The sequence below is a fragment of the Cervus elaphus genome, chromosome 20 (assembly GCF_910594005.1).
Source record: "Cervus elaphus chromosome 20, mCerEla1.1, whole genome shotgun sequence".
Taxonomy (NCBI): domain Eukaryota; kingdom Metazoa; phylum Chordata; class Mammalia; order Artiodactyla; family Cervidae; genus Cervus; species Cervus elaphus.
This window is the reverse complement of record NC_057834.1, coordinates 86,536,630-86,554,593: the sequence shown is the minus strand read 5'-3', so window position 1 is coordinate 86,554,593 and position 17,964 is coordinate 86,536,630.

Genomic DNA, 17,964 nt, shown 5'->3' with positions numbered 1-17,964 from the left:
TGAGCATAGGGTATGGTGGCTGAGTGAGTCATTCCATCTCAAGAGCTATCTTTAGCCATTTTTCCTTCCTATTCTTCTGTATTCTCTAAGTTTTTTCTGTTGTTTTTGTTAAAGTATTTGTTAATGTATTATCTATTCATGAGTAAGATGGATAAAACAGAAAACATGAGAAAGAACAAAGACTGAATACTCTTCAAACTTAGCGAGAACTGGCATTGATTTTTAGGCTGATTTATTTTTCTCTCCTGTTGTCACGATTTACTTGATTCACTTATTATAATTTCTTTAGTCAACAGAAAACATAAGGCCTTGTTAAGAAAACACTATTTTACTGAAGGTCTGGCAGGAAGGAAGAGGTTTCCACTTGCCAAGTATGCCTGGTATCAACCTAGCAGTTTTCAAGGAGGTCATAAAAATTTTGCAATATATGATTATGATAACAGAAACCAAAGAATCCAAGTTCGTCTCCCAGAGAACATACACATTTTCATTGGTTTGTCCTTCTTGTCCTTGGTTTGCCCTTTCATTGTTTGTCCTTCTAGGAGAACATAGAGTGTTCCCCTATGAATTTTATAAAGAATTGAGATAAAAACAGAGAAACCCTTGAAAGTAGAAGTGTTTGTCAGTCGTGTCTGACTCTGTGACCCCATGGACTGTAGCCCACCAGGCTCCTCTGTCCATGGAATTCTCCAGGCAAGAATTCTGGAGTGGGAAGCCATTCCCTTCTCCAGGGGATCTTCCCAACACAGGGAGTGAACCTGAGTCTCATGCACTTGCAGGGAGACTCTTTACCATCTGAGCCACCAGGGAAGCCAAGAGAAACCTTTGGAGAGTTCTGAATTGAAACTGAATCCTCCATCTCCTAATTCATAGGCAAAGGCCTCATTATAGGGGTAGACCTGAGGTCAGAAACATCTACAGTATAATAAGACAGATTGGGGTTCAGTCACTGAGAAAATGGTTTGGCCTCCTTCCATAAGCAATGCCATTATATATTTACATGACATATATATTTCACTTACACCTATTTGTGCTCTAAATAAATTTCCAACTAGCTTTCTTTGTACAGATTTTAAATGAACAAAAACAATACAAAATCCATTTTAAAAAAAGTAGAGTATCAAAATGCATAATCTGTAGGATATGCTTTTTTGTGAGGTGATAATATTGAAATAAACAACAATTTCCCATTTTTCCCTCCTCTCATCCCCCGGCAACCACTATTCTACTTTTCAATCCTATGAGTTTAACTGTTTTAAATAACTCACTTAAGTGGAATTATACAGTATTTGTCTTTTTGTGATGGGCTTATTTCACTTAGAGTAATGTTATCAACTTTCATCCATACTGCAGCATGTGTCAGAATCTCCTTCCATTTTTAAGACTGAAAAGTATTCAATTTTTTATGTATGTTTTATTTTGTTTATCCATTCATCTGTCAGTGGACACTTACGTAGCATCATGTTTTGGCTTTTGCTGCTATGAACATGTGTGTGCAAATAGCTCTTTGAGTTTCTGCTTTCATTTCTGTTGAGAATATACCCAGAAGTAGAATTGTTGTAACATATGTTAATTATATTTTTAATGTTTTAGGAATTGTCATACTATTTTCCATACTGGCTCCAGACAGTACACCTTTTAAAAATTGAATTATCCTCTATTTATTCATCTTATCTCCTTCCCAAATAGATTATGATATCCATGGTTCAGGTAGGGGTTGGTTATGAAACTCTGTTACTATTACAACTATATTGACATAAATAAGCATAGTACACAATGAATAAACACTGATTTGATCACTAACCTTTCAGTAAACATTTATTGAACATTACCTATGTTTTAGAAATATTTTTAGAGGTTAAACATATTGAAGTAATCCAGCCAGAAAATCTTTGCCTTCCTCTAGTGTGGGCGACAAATATTAAACAAATAAATATAAAATATATTATCAGCTAAATTATACTGATATTTTAATAAACCACAATAAAGGAATATAGAGTGAGTGAAGAATTTTGATGGGGTAAGAAGGTAAAATCTCTGACTATGTGATGATTGAGTAGAGAATAAATAAAGTTGATTAGTTGGAAGGGTCACAACTCTCTAGAGATGGGATAAGAAATGGATATCTGAGTAGCTTATTCTTTCTCTGATGTGTTTGTTTTTATGACTATTTTCTGCTATATATATGAAATTCATTCTAAATACTGTGCATGAAATGGAATTGAATTAGCAATATAAGCCTTTAAAATTTGGATTTTATGTTTTTCTTTCATTTTCTATTATGTTGAACATGTAGATATGCAGTAACAATTTGCTCTGAAAAATATTGTGAATTTCATGGTTTTGTACATCTATGATAATGTCTCAGACATCTCATTATATTTCCTAATTTCTTCTTTGACATGTAACTAAACAACATTTTACTAACTTTAGTCACTAGGCCATAAAATTTGGAAAATTCAGCAGTGGCCATAAGAATAGGAAAGATCAGTTTTCATTTCAATCTCAAAGAAGGCAATGCCAAAGAATAATCAACATACAATTGCACTCAATTACACACAATTACATATAATCAATACATACCATTACATACAATACATACATGCATGCAATTACATACAATCAATAATTACATGCAATTGCACTCAAATACATACAATTTCACATGGTAGCAAGTTTATGCTCAAAATCCTTCAAACTAGGCTTCAGTGTTACGTGAACCAAGAACTTCCAGATGTACCAGCTGGATTTAAAAAAGACACAGGAACCAGAGATCAAACTGCCAACTTCTGCTGTATCATAGAAAAAGCAGGGGGATTTTTTTAAAAAAAGCTATTTCTGCTACACTGACTTTGCTAAAGCCTTTGACTATGTAGATCACAACAAACTGTGGAAAATTCTTAAAGGATGGAAAAACCAGACCACCTTACCTGCCTCCTGAGAAATCTGTATGCAGGTCAAGAAGCAAGAGTTAGAACCAGACATGGAACAACCGACTGGTTCAAAATTGGGAAAGGAGTAGGTCAAGGTTGTATATTGTCACCCTGCTTATTTAACTTATATGCAGAGTACATCATGTGAAATCCCAGCTAGATGGCTCACAAGTGGGAATCAAGATTACTGGGACAAATATCAAGAACCTCAGACATGCAGATGATACCACCCTAATAGCAGAAAGCGAAGAGGAACTAAAAAGCCACTTGATGAAGGTGAAAGAGGAGAGTGGAAAAGCTGACTTAAAATTCCACATTCAAAAATGAAGATCATGGCATCTGGCCCCATCACTTCATGACAAATAGATCAGGAAAAAGTGGAAAGAGTGTCAGACTTATTTACTTGGGCTCCAAAATCACTGTGGATGGTAACTGCAGCTATGAAATGAAAAGATGCTGTCTCCTTGGAAGAAAAGCTATGACCAATCTAAACAGTGTATTATAAAGCAGAGACATTATTTTGCTGACAAAGGTCCTTCTAGTCAAAGCTGTGGTTTTTCCAGTGGTTATGTATGGATGTGAATGTTGGACCATAAAGAAAGTTGAGCGCTGAAGAATTGATGTTTTCAAATTATGGTGCTAGAGGACTCTTGAGGGTCCCTTGGACAGCAAGGAGATAAAATCAGTCTATCCTAAAGGAAATCAATCCTGAATATTCATTGGAAGAACTAATATTTAAGTTAACACTCCAGTACTTTGGTTATCTGATTGGAAGAACCAAATCACTGGAAAAGTCCCTGATGCTCGGAAAGATTGAGAGCAACAGAAGAAGAGGATGACAGAGGATGAGATGGTTGAATGGCATTGCTCCAGGAGATAGTGAAAGACAGGGAAGCCTGGCATGCTGCAACTCATAGGGTCACAAAGGACTTGTGACCTAACATGACTTAGTGACTGAACAACAACAAATAAATTTTGATATAATTTTCAAATATTTAATATTCAAAATACACTACAAAAATGAACTGTCCTTCAGTTACTAAATGTTTATTATATTTAGCACTACTTTCTTAAATAGATTCTCTGTTGCTATTTCTTGTGTGTGTGTGTGTGTGTGTGTGTGTGTGTGTGTGTATAATGTATTAATATATAATATTACTAGTAGTTTGCTAGAGCAGCCATACAAAAACACCACAGACTGGGTGACAAGAGAAATTTCTTTGTGGATGGACCTGATGGCCGGAAGTCCAAGATTAAGGCTTAGTTTCTTCTAAGACCTCTTTACTTCATTTGTAGATATAGATTCTTGTTGTGTCCTTATTTTCTGTGTGTTCATCTCTGGTGTTTCTTTGTGTGACTGTCTCCTCTTCTCCTAAGGATAGTAGTCAGATTGAAATAGGGTCTACCCTATCAACTTTATTGTAACTTACTCACATCTTTGAAGGCCTAATATCCCAAAACACTTACATTTTGATGTACTAGGGGTTTGAACTCAATGTTTGAATTCAGGGGGTAGACAATTCATATATATGTATATGTGTGTATAAATATATATCTCTCTATATAATTATATATATAGTGTCTTATTACCCTATTGTGAATAATTTCTTATTCTCAAAACCACCTATTTTAAGACAAGATGAATACTTATAAAATATTGAATTTCTTGTCCTAACAATAATAGGTAAAAGACAAAGTCCTTGGACAGAAAATAGTGAAGTGAATATGTGTATTAATATATTCCCCCTGAAATATGTCCTAAAATGTTTAGATGTGAATGATATATTTTATTACTAATACAGACTCCCAATATATAATATGAAGTGATCTAAAAATGAAACATTTGCAAAAAGAAGCTGAAAATTAAAGAGAAAATAATTAACTATCTTAGTAAATTACATTTTTTTTAATATGAAAGCAAAACTGACTACACTTCTGTAGGACAGCCCTGAAATGTTAAAAAAAAGGCTTTGTAGTTCTAAAATATAACCTTTAATATTGTTGGTTAAAATCGTATTAGTTTCATCAATTTATGTTCTGTGGTTTTACGTATGGCTGGTTATGATTACTTACGTGTGGGTCATAAAAACTCAGTGTGTTTTCCAAGCAGTCAAATTGCCTGTCAGCTGCTAAAGGGGCAGAATTAATGAGAAACTTACTTTATAGTCTAAAGAATAGCAGCTGGGGTCTGTTTTAACAAGTCCCGGGAAACATACATGGAAGGAAATTCTTTGTGGTTAGACTTATATTCTGCCTTTCTCTACAAAGTTCTACTCATTGAGTTGAACAGTCAGACAAAAATCAAGGACATTGTAATAGTTTTGCACATCACTGATTACTAGTAAAAGAGGACAATTTTCCATTTATTTTCTACTATGGAAAAGTGTAATGTGTTTCACCAAAGTCCTTTTCCTCCTAGTATATAGCTGGACCACATTGCTCAGCCTCCCTTGCATTTAGATGCAGCCTTGTAAATTAATTCTTGCCAGTGCACTATGGAAACAAGTCAAATGTGCTACTTGCAGGCCTGAACCTTCTCCATTATGGATGTCTTTTTTCCCTCCCTAATACATCCACCGAGAGAACTTAGAGCAGTTCAGAAGACCTGGAAGAAGACTGAATAATAAGACAAAAGGAGCCTGGATCTTGTAATTATCATATAGCCCATCAGCCAATCGGGCTTCCCTGGTGGCTCAGACGGTAAAGAATCTGCCTGCAATGCAGGAGACCTGGGTTTGATTCCTGGGTTGGGAAGATCCCCTGGAGGACAACCCAACCCAGTATTCTTGCCTAGAGAATCCCCATGGACAGAGGAGCCTGGCGGCCCACCTCCATGGGGTCGCAAACAATCAGACACAACTGAGAGACAGCACAGCACATCAGCCAATCACTAGTATTCCTGTGTAAATTAGAAAAAAATTGTAGTAAGTGTCAGATATTTTTAGATTTACTATTAATTATAGTTAGCTTATTCAGAAAAATGTATCTGCTCAAGATGTGAATTAACTTATTAGGAAAGCTACCTGATAATCTAACATAGTGGTCTCCCTAGGGATGAAGAAGAATCAATTGAGGAGGTATGAAATTTTTAAAATTTTTCTAAATGTCTTTTAATTTCAAAGGAAGAAATCTTTCCTGCCATTTTACATATACCTTATAGTATGTACCTCTTAAATAGACATATATTTTTTTGTGATAAAAGTCAAAAAAATTTGTTAGTTAATGGGACATGATTAAAAGATGTAGATATCTCTGATCAAAGATCCAACTCCAGTGTCAAGTTTCAAAAAATTTTTACTTTTGAAAATTTGAGTAGTGTAGCATATCAAAAATACTATGCAATTTCAAGAAGCTTGAAAAGTATAAAACATAAGGACATTTGATACTTAGTTTATCAAAATCAGCTAGTTTATATCACTATTAATTATTTTAATTAATTAATATTAATAAAGACAGCATCATTGTTTATTCTCCACTTCTTGAAACTAAAATGGCCTTATAACTTGCTTTGACCAATAAAAATGTAGTGGAAGTATCACTCTGTGAATTCTGATCTGAGGTCTCAGGGTGACTTGACTTTTCTGCACTTGTCCTTTTGGTAACTGGCTGCCTGGATCACAAGTCTAGCCTTGACTTCTGGGAATGAGAGACTATAACAGAGAACAATCCTGACTCCATACTGCATCTGTTTCTTTAGTTTAACCTTTGTGCTCTATTGCCTATGCTTAGTCATGCTGACTCTGCACCTTTGTGAAGGAATGGCTACTGAACTCTGAAATATACATAGTAGCGCTTTCTCAAGGCTTTGCCCCCTATTTGATCTTTCAGTTATATAGAGATAAAAAGCTGCATAAGGGAAAATATTTGTCTTATTGAAGGTTTATAGAACATCATGACCAGACCTGCCTGAATAGGTGTAAAAACAAAGGATTTTCATTTCCCCTCTAGGATCTGGCTGGCACCAAGAAGTTTGCAACAGCCAGCCACATGCCTCCTTTTTTAACATAAAAAGTCCCTAATTCTAACCCAAGTAGGAAGGTTTTTCAGGACACTAGTATGCTATCAATCTGCTGACTTCCTGAATAAAGTCACTATTCCCTGCCCCAACACCTTGTCTGGATTTACTGGTCTCTCAAGATGCAAGCAGTACAAACTTAGAACTCGGTGACAAGACCATATACAGAAGATGATCCAGCTTTCCTAAACGTCTCAGCCATCCCAGTGATCCTAAGGGGCAAAATATTCTAGCTAATCTGTTGTCAACCCAAACTGTTGACTTGCAAAATATTCTAGCTAATCTGTTGTCAACCCAAACTGTTGACTTGCAAAATAGTAAGCAAACAAAAAACTTTTTTAAGCCATTAATTTTGGGATGTTTTGCTACATTGCAAAAATTAACTGATACATATGTTATTATAGAAGGCATGTATTACAAAGGTAAAAGATGCATTGTAGTATAAACTCAAAGTTGATTTCAGTTAAAATTAATATTTTAAATGACTAATTATAACAATTATATATAATGTTAATAAATAATTGAAATAAATATGCTATATCTTATAATTTCCAAATAAAATACCTTTAAAGAATAATTTTACTAACCAAAAAGTTGATCATTGAACTCACCCAATTTTACACTCCCTAGGAGGGTGGTATATACATCCCCACCTTTGCCATAACATTACTATAGTTGAAGTGAATGTCCCAACTCCATGACTTTGGGCTTGAATGTGTTACTTAGATTGGACACTAGGATGTTAGCAGAACTGAAGGGAACAAATACTTATAATGCATCTGTGTGATTGGTTTATCCTTTTACACTTCTTAATGCTTTATCTTTCTTATGTTTCATGAGTGGAACATACCCGTGCTTCCAGACTGAATCCTAAAATGAGAGATGTGAAGATTTATCCTAGTTTATCCACCTATCAACATCCTGAAGTAGACATTCCCAGGTTGAGACCATCCTAAACCACTTGCAACCCATAAACTTTAGAATATATTGCATTTTGAGATTTTTTATTCAATATTATAATGATAGTAATAGTCTAATAGACATATCTATATTCAAAAATAAGTGTAAATGCATAAAAGCACAAAAATATTCTGAAAAACTGAAAAAATCTATTTCCCTTGTTTATTAGTGTTCTGTGCTCATTATGTGTGTGTGTGTGTATATATATATATATATATATATGTTTGTGTGTCATGCTTAGTCATGTCTGACCCTTAGGCACAGCACACACACACACACACACACACACACATATAATAAGAACAGGACACAATAAACAAGAGAATCAATTTTTTCTATTTTTCAGATTTTTTTGTGTGTTTTTATGCACTTACATTTATTTTTGAATATAGATATGTCTATTAGACTTTCTATTACCAGCAACTATCATTATAATATTGAATAAAATAATCTCAAAATACAATATATTCTTATGTTTCTGGGTTGCAAGTGATTTTTTTTTGTTCATTTTATATATATATATATATATATATATGTATATATACACAAATATATAACAAGTCTACTGCTACTGAACAATCTGATCTAGAAAATAATCATAAGAAGCAAATTAACCCTCTCAACAACTATAATTTTCATATATTTTTAGAATCAGTACCTGATTAATTATCAAGCAATCATATTTTTATGACACCACCCAATAAAACTGAATGCTCTCCTGGACAGACAAAAGGAAAGTGAATTCGCTCAGTTGTGTCCGACTCTTTGCGACCCCATGGACTGTAGCCTACCAGGCTCCTCCGTCCATGGAATTTTCCAGGCAAGAACACTGGAGTGGGTTGCCATTTCCTTCTCTGGGAGATCTCCCTGACCCAGGGATTGAACCTGGGTTTCCCACATTGCAGGCAGATGCTTTACCATCTGATCCACCAGGGAAATCAGGGAAAGTCAAAGCCATCTTAAATTCATAAAAACAAAAATGTTTCTAATAATGCAATCTTTTGTTTCTAATATGCAATCTTTTATTTTGTTCTCATGAAGAAAGTAGAAATGATATTCTATTTATTTACTGATATAAAATATGGTTAAATTCTCAATCTCCTTCAATTAAATTTTCAGTTGATACTAAACTCTTTGATGATGTGTGCTCAGTCACTCAGTCAGGTCTGACTCAGAGAAGCCTGGCAGGCTACAGTCCATGGGATTTTTCCAGGCAAGAACATTGGAGTGGGTTGCCATTTCCTACTCCAGGGGATCTTCCAGACCCAAGGATCAAAATCTGCATCTCTCACGTCTCCTGCCTTAGCAGGCAGATTCTCTATCACTAGCACCACCTGTAAAGCCCAGGCATTGATGATAGTAATCATATCTATATATTTCTATATGTTAAAGGACACTTAATGTATTGTTCTGCAATGAGTTCTCTACAAATCAATGATTTTCAAATTTGTCTGTTAACTGATAACCATCAAGATCACCTAAGATGATGCCAGAGCCTCATTCCAGGTCTACTGAATCAGGACCTGTAGGGCTGTAACATGCATCTGTGTATTTAACAAGATCTTCATGTAATCTGTAAGCAAGGTTTCAGAGTCAATGCCCTCAATATTTCTCAGTGATTCACTTGACACATTTTGCCTCTTTGTCATAAACACCATCTCTTCCTACTCTTCCAGAACACAAGTATTTTGCATATCAATCCTTCAAAATCCATCTTCCACTTTCATACCAGCTCTAGCCTTAAAAATGGATATATGAATATGACCTCTATTGTTAAACACTGATATTCTTGTAGGGAGAATGCAAACAGAATTATAATTATTTGATGATTTCAATTATTCAATATTATATAAAGTAGAAGACCCTTATTTTATCATTTTTATTTTAAATTTTTATTGATGTAACTGTGGATTCACATGCAGCTGTAAAAATAACATGTAGAATTCTAGGAAAAATTTACTCAGATTTCCCCAAGAGTAACATTTCAAACTATGGTGCAATATCGCAACCAAGAATTGGTGTACATATAAGTCATCAATACGATTTACATTTTCTCAGTTTTACACATCCTTATGTATGTTTCTGTATAGTTTATGTTTCCACCATCCCAGTCTAGATACTGACCAGTTCAATCACCATGAATCTCTCATGTTGCTCTTTTGTAACAGCCTTCTCCCTCCCACCCTGTCCATCTCCCCAAGCCCTGGAGAACACCCATTTTTCAACTTTTGGAATGTTGTCACTTGGAAATGTTATATAAATAAAATTAATCATATGACTGACTTATGGGTTTGGCTGATTTTACTCAGCATAGATCTCTGTTACACATATCAGTACTTATTTCTTTTTATCGCTGAGTAGTATTCCGCAGTGTTTAGGTACCACAGTTTGTTTAACTATTCATCAGTTGAAAGATGTCTGAGCTGTTTTCAATTCCTGGCTATCATTTTAAAAAGCTGCTATAAACATTGGCATACAGGTTTTTGTGTGAACATAGGTTTTCATTTCTCTGGGATAAATGTTCAAGAGTGCAACTTCAGGGTCAATAAATGTTTAATTTTTTTTTAATGAATTAACTTTATTTTTTTAATTTATTTTTATTAGTTGGAGGCTAATTACTTTACAGTATTGTAGTGGTTTTTGCCATACATTGACATGAATCAGCCATGGATTTACATGTGTTCTCCATCCTGAAGCCCCCTCCCACCTCCCTCCCCATCCCATCCCTCTGGGTCATCCCAGTGCACCAGCCCTGTGTACATTATCAAGTGTGAAACAGATCGCCAGTCCAGGTTGGATGCATGAGATAAATGTTTAATTTTTAAGCAAACTGCCAAATTAGTTTCCAAAATGCTTGTACCATTTTCATTACCAACATCTAAGAATGAGTGATCCAGTTTCTCTACATCTTCACTGACATTTGGTATTATCTCTGTATGATATTGTGGCCATTCTAGTGTGTATGAGATTTCATTATAGTTTTAATTTGCATTTCTCTGATGAATAAACTTGAATACATTTTCATGTGTTTACTTAACATCTATGCATATTCTTCAGTGAAGTGTCTTTTCATTTCTCTTGCCCATGCTTTTCACTAACTGTTGAGAGGATGAGATGGTTGGATGGCATCATCGATTCAATGGACATGAGTTTGAGCATGCTCCAGGAGTTGGTGATAGACAGGGAAGCCTGGCATGCTCCAGTCCATGGGGTTGCAAAGAGCTGGACACAACTGAGTGACTGAAGACTTTCCTGATAGCTCAGTTGGTAAAGAATCTGCCTGCAATGCAGGAGTCCCTGGTTCAATTCCTGGGTTGGGAAGATCTGATAGAGAAGGGATAGGCTACTCACTCCACTATTCTTGGACTTCCCTTGTGCTCGGCTGGTAAAGAATCCATCAGCAATGCGAGAGACCTGGGTTTGATCCCTGGGTTGGGAAGAAAACTGAACTGAGAGTCTTTACACATACTAGTATGCAATTTGCAAATATTTTCTCCTAATTTATCATTTTTAAGAAGATGGATATAAAGTATTTTATTTGATTCTCTAAAATTATAAGAGGACAAAATAAAATTTTTGAATGTCAATTTGAAACTAAAATTATGTAATAGATCAAGTAAAAATCAAGTAAATATTATTTACATAAAATTGAAAAGCAAATTAGACAAATTTGATAAGCCCCTTCATCTAGTTCTTTCACAATGTTCTATTCCATATTTAATGACAGTGAAGGATATTAAAAACCCAGAGTAAGGAGAAAATAAGAGGATTTTGAATTTGATATACAAGATAATTCATGAATAATACACAGAATTTGGAGAGGATATTTTTTAAATTTTTACCTTAAAGACTCCTACAAATGTCTAAAGAACCCATAGAAAATTAGAAAATTTCACCCTAATCACTGCCTTTCTCTTTTTCTAAGACACTATTTTCCTGGAAAATACTCTTAAAATTGAAAAATGTACATTTTATTATCACAGTGTTCTTATAATGCTCCATTTTTTTTTAATATTATTAAATTTATGATTAATTTTAAAAATCTATGGTATCTAAGAAACAAGAAAACTTAGTAAATTTGTGGTGCTTTATAAGATGTCCCAAATACTCTTATTTATTTTTATATTAGACTTATCACTAGTTCAAAATTACTTTAATCCAACTAAGACAAGAGATGCATTTACATTTTATTCCATCACTCTGTGTTTATGCCTCAAAAAATGAAAAGAAATACAAAATATATGAAGTGGTTCATAAATAGGTAAGTATTACTAAAGAAAATGAGGGACTTATTACATGATAAAAACAGCATACTAAATAAAGGTGAAATGAAGGAATACCATTTAGGAAGTCAGAAGACTTACTGTAATTTTGAGCAAGGGTTTTATTGAGAGAAAAATTGAGATAAAACAAAACTGATATGAATCTCAGCTCTGTTACTTTGGGCAACCTTAACTCCCTATGTATATCAACTTCTCATTTATAAAGTGGCATAACACTTTAGGTTGTATAAACGGGAGACTTTATTATTACAGGTAATACTATGGGTTATAGACAATGATAAAGGGGGCAGTCAAGGTTGTTTTTAATTAATTAGGACAACATGAGCTAGGCCTTGAAAGATAAAATTAAGAGAAGATACAAAAAGTAATCATGGAAGTCTTATAGAAAAAGTGGAGTGACATATATCTTAAAAAACTGGGTAAGAATTTTAGAAAAGAGGGGAATCAGTGGAAGTGTTTAGACAATGAAAACACTAAAGCCAAGTCACAAAGAAATATTGATAGCTAAGAACAGAAGACAGGGGCCCTCTAGTACCAGGCAGTGGACTTCAATGCGTTTGGGTAGGCATCGCATTCTGGACATGATACGCTAAAACTGATTCTGTGGCATATTGAATATGTTAAGCCCAAGGAGTTTGAGAAAACGGCAGAAGCGGGAAGGTCATTCAAACCTTCGCTCTCCGTGGCCTCTTACCCTGAAAGGAGTCATAAAACTCTCATGTGAGAATTATTCTCTCTTTATCCAAAGGGAAAAAAAAAAAAAAAACAACAAATCCTTATCTCCAGACAGAAAGATGCCAGAAGAATCTGAAGGAACAAACGGGCTTTGTGCCTTTTCCCTAGTTTACTACATTTACCCCATATTCTTTGAACTCACGCTATTTTTTGACTTTATGCTCTCCATATTACATCATATTTCTCCATGGCAGTGTACTTGTCATCAAAACTAGCAATAAAATACTCCAATTTAACCCTTTTATCTGAAATATATATATAGGTATTCTATATATATATAACTGATATTATAAATATAAATATATATATATATATACATATACATATCTGTATAACTGAACCACTGTGCTGTAAATCTGAAACAAACACAATATTGTAAATCAACTATACTTTAATAAAAGAAAAATAGAACAAAGCAAAACAAATTCAGCTTTACAATTTTTCAGGCCTTGATTTCCTTATGAGGGGTCCCATGTTATGAAAAACTTGTATAAAATAAATTCATATGTTTTTCTCCTGCTAATTTGTCTTTATCAGCTTAGTTTTCAGGTAGCCAGGACCTCTGAGAGGGTTGAGGATAACTCCTCCACTTACACCCACAGTAGAAAACCCTCTGAAAGTTTTTGTATGGGTTGGCAAGAAGATAAATACATTAGTTTGGCAGGCCAAAAAGTGGACGGATAAATGAGCCACTTTAAGAAATCAACAGAAAATCCAAAAATGTATGCTTAAATTCCAGCTCAAGTAAAAGAACTTGACTTAACCTATTCAATATGCCACAGAATCAGTTTTAGCATATCATGTCCTGAATGTGATGTCTACCCAAGCACATCGAAGCCCACTGCCTGGCACTAGAGGGCCTCTGTCTTCTGTCCTTAGCCATCAAGTTTCCTTTTGTTATGGGAAAGTGCTAAAGTACCTTAGTGATCTTAAATAGTCAACATCCATGAGCGCAAAAAGGTGACTGCTTGATTATATGTACTTTTATCTCAGTATTTAGCACTTGATTTAGTTGACAGGGTCCAGGTCTTAATAAATAGTAAAACTAGTCCTACAAGGTGAACTGTATTTCCAGAAAATAGAGTTTTCTTGAAAAAAAGAAAGAGGTTGCCATTCAGAGAAGCCTCTGCAAGGACATCCCATTACACTATGAGAATTTCAATGGAAAACGGAAAGGAAATCCTCTGAAATATGTTTATCAGCAAATGACCTGATCAGCTATGATCCATCACAGGCAGATCACGGCTCTGTAAATCAGAACATCCCAGGAAGTAAGTTTAAATGGATTTGAGATTATTGACACTTTTTATTAAAGTTCTCTCATAACTCAGGAAAGGAAAATATAATGCCCCAAATGTTGCACTTTTAAAACTTCATAGGTTATCTTATTTAAAACAGAAAACTTTCTTATTTTAGGCTTCTTTATAAACAGCTTAAGCCACTAAGGTTTAAAAGTAGAGCTGACAATTTTTAAAGACTCTTTCTGAGATTGTATGCCATTTTTGGAGCACTGAATGCTTCCTATCGCAGACTTGATCAGTCCAAGGCAGCTCTCTCGGTAGCTTCCTCAGCTATGAGACAGAATGATATAATACACCATCTGAGGACAAGAAGCAGTCAGTGAGAACAGCAGCCCCAAGTACACTAAAAGTACTTAGGGTCCTCTTACTTTAACGCTGAGGAAAATAGACATTTGTTTTTACAGAGTAATCAGCTTGGAAGCCTTAGTCTTTAGGCAAAGCATTTTGAAAATTATCCCTGCTTTGGGAGAAATACCCTGGTGGAGTCAGATTTCCTAATTTGCAAACCTTGGTTGACCCCAGTTCTTTGAATGACCTTAAATGTGAATCTTGAATACATCTTTTCAGTTGTACTAATTAGTTTTACATACTTAAGCACTATATGCAAATTTATGTAAATCAACATTCTTTTTTTTTTTTAAATATAAAGTCAAGTAAATATGCATGCCCTAGATTCTTTCAAAGGAAGTTTCAAATTTGTTTATTTTAGAGGTCCTTTCACTTTGGTCTTCTAATAATCCCAATAAGTGGGAAATAATTACATTTGATATTTTAATGTAACCCTGTAACAATAAATTCTAAGTCCTCTGATTAACTTTCATAGGAGGTATGCTTTAGTCTTTGTTTCCTCAGTTTTCAGATAGAATCTGATAGCTCTGTTTTCATTAACTGGCTTTGATAGCCTTCCTTGCTAGATTTCCAACAGACAGAATAAAGATATCAGAAAGTTCAACTAAGATCATGAAATGTTAAGACACTAATATTTCCTTATTATCAGGGACCTCTAGGGTTCTTTTTATCTCTTTCCACAGAGTCAGTCAACCTTTATTTGTGTTATAGGCCATTAAACCTATTGCTCAAAAGTCTATTTGAGCAATTAAGACAAAATGAATTCAATAAAAATGTACAATAAAGTACCTCACTAGGCTAATTTTAATTTAAATATAATATTTGAAAATAGTGGTATGTCAAAATTATGGGGAAATTTTTGTTAACAAGTGTGTTACACTTATACACACATTTTGTTAACAAATGTGTGGCACGCCAAGAATAGCATAAGTTTATTATTTTGCTTATTTGGAATTCACAGTGGTCACCTAAATCTTGATTGTAATTGGGAATTAGAGTTTATGCAGCCTTATCTGTAACTGGAGAGATTTATAATGTTCTGATTACAGCAGAAAAATGTAAAGAGCATGCACACAGACACACACAGCACAGAATATCCTATAGGAATTTCCTATACATTCAGTTCCAACATGAAAATATATAAACTAAAATAATATATAGGATACGTTTTAATAACACAACAATCCCTATTAGGAATGATCAATACATACAGATCAAGGCAATCTCTCTTCTGGTCTTCTTGAAAACTTACATTTTTTGTTAGCATTTGAATGAATATTTTCTAGTTATCAGGGCTTATATACCAACTGCACAGAATTTTGATTCTTTTTTCTGTAATGAATATTTTTCATATTGTTACATCTTCACTATTTATTTAGATAGTTCTATTCCAGTTATTGCAGAAATTACTCACATTTCCCCAATATATGATTTAAAACATCTATTTTACTGCTATTGTTAACTGAGATATCATCTTTTGCTGTTTTTACTTCACTTCATAAAGTAGAGCTGTATGACACTTGAAAATAAGCAAAAAGGATATGGAATGTACTTTTAACGTCATAATGCTTTTTTGTTTTGCAAGTACACCCAAGGATTCTTTAATTTTCCGGGAGAATATCCCTGGGCTTGGTATTGCTATTTAACTAGAGTTATGTGTTAACCTGTAGATTTCTAATCAGTAGAAATGGAGAAGGAAATGGCAACCCACTCCAGTGTTCTTGCCTGGAGAATCCCAGGGATGGGGGAGCCTGGTGGGCTGCCGTCTGTGGGGTCGCACAGAGTCGGACACGACTGAACAACTTAGCAGCAATCAGTAGAAAACATAAGTTATGGTTTTAATGCCTTGTGGATTGTTAATCAGTTTTGTATGCAATTTAAGAACCTTATTTTTATATCCATATTTAAAAGCATATCCTTTCTGATGGCTATATAATCTTCAATCCTCAAAGTCTTTTGAAACTATCTTTATTACTCTATTGACTTTCTCATTAATTAATGAGTTCAATAAAATATCTGACATGAATCCATTCTCTATTTGTATGAGAGTCATGAAACTACACTTTGACAGTTCAAGATTCTTTTTCCTTCCAAGCTGTGAATGCCTCATTCATATACAAACAAATTCTCCTTTTAAAGAAATTGAAATATTCTACATAAACCTAAAGTTTAAATCCTTTCTCCCCTCTTCTCTAAATCTGCCTTATGCTACCAAATTAGGTGACTCCCCAGATATAACTACTGTTATTAGCTTGGTGTTTAGCCACTGTGACATTTTCCGTGCATTTACACATATCCATATGTGCTTATGTTAATTTAAATAATAGTAAACTTGTGGTTCCCAAATGTCTCAGTGGTAAAGAATTTGCCTGCTACTATAGGAGATGCAGGAGACATGGGTTTGATCCCTGGGTTGGGAAGATCCCGTGGAGGAGGAAATGGCAACCTACTCCAGTATCCGTGCCTAGAAAATCCCATGGATAGAGAACTCTGGCAGTTTACAAATTAGCGACTGAGCACAAACTTGTGACAGACTTACACAACAGACTGGTTAGACAGGTAGCCTCATCATTAAATATTGAAAACAGAACATTTTGCCAAACTATTCAATGGGGTAGTTCAATGGAGAAACATAGTTTTCAAGAGTTAAATTCTAGTCATCAAGGAAGAGGAAAATAGTGTATAGAAAAAAATTTACCCCTGAAAATATGTTTGGTTTACATGTACGACACTGTAGAAATTTTTAGCAGTTTCTCTAAGTTACATTCAATATATTTCTTTGAAATATCATTTAACTCTCATTTAAATCTTAATGGGAAATCAACAACACATTTTTTCATGTTTCATGTTTGTTTCTTACAATAAAATTTGAAATACTGTCTCTCTCACCCAAGGCACAAAGCTCATCGAGCTAAGTGGTAGATGTTAAATTTTGCAGTCTTCTATTTTATATAAACAATTCTGAGAAAATTTTGTGGAGTTTTTATAAGTTAAAAATTGTGCTTTATGATACTCTCCACTGCAGCATATTGATCTTTTTGAAATGTAAATCAGATCACATTTCTCCAATCTTTTTACCATGGCATTTTTCACCTCTCATTACATTTAGGATCCCAAAGGAGAGAAAAGTGTTTGGCACATAGAGCACACTTGGTAAATACCTGTCAAGTGAATGGATTGTTGTTTACTGAAGGGAATCAATGTATGGCTAGTTTATCAATGTTCTATTGATGCATTTTGGAAATTGCGAATTATCTATTGGTTTTGAAAAGATACATATACACTTATTAATATAGACAATTGAATTGTTTTACTGAAATATTTCACATGTTTAATTCGTTTTTAGTCTATTTGCCCCATAGCTTTCTTTTTTTTTTTTTAATTTTTTA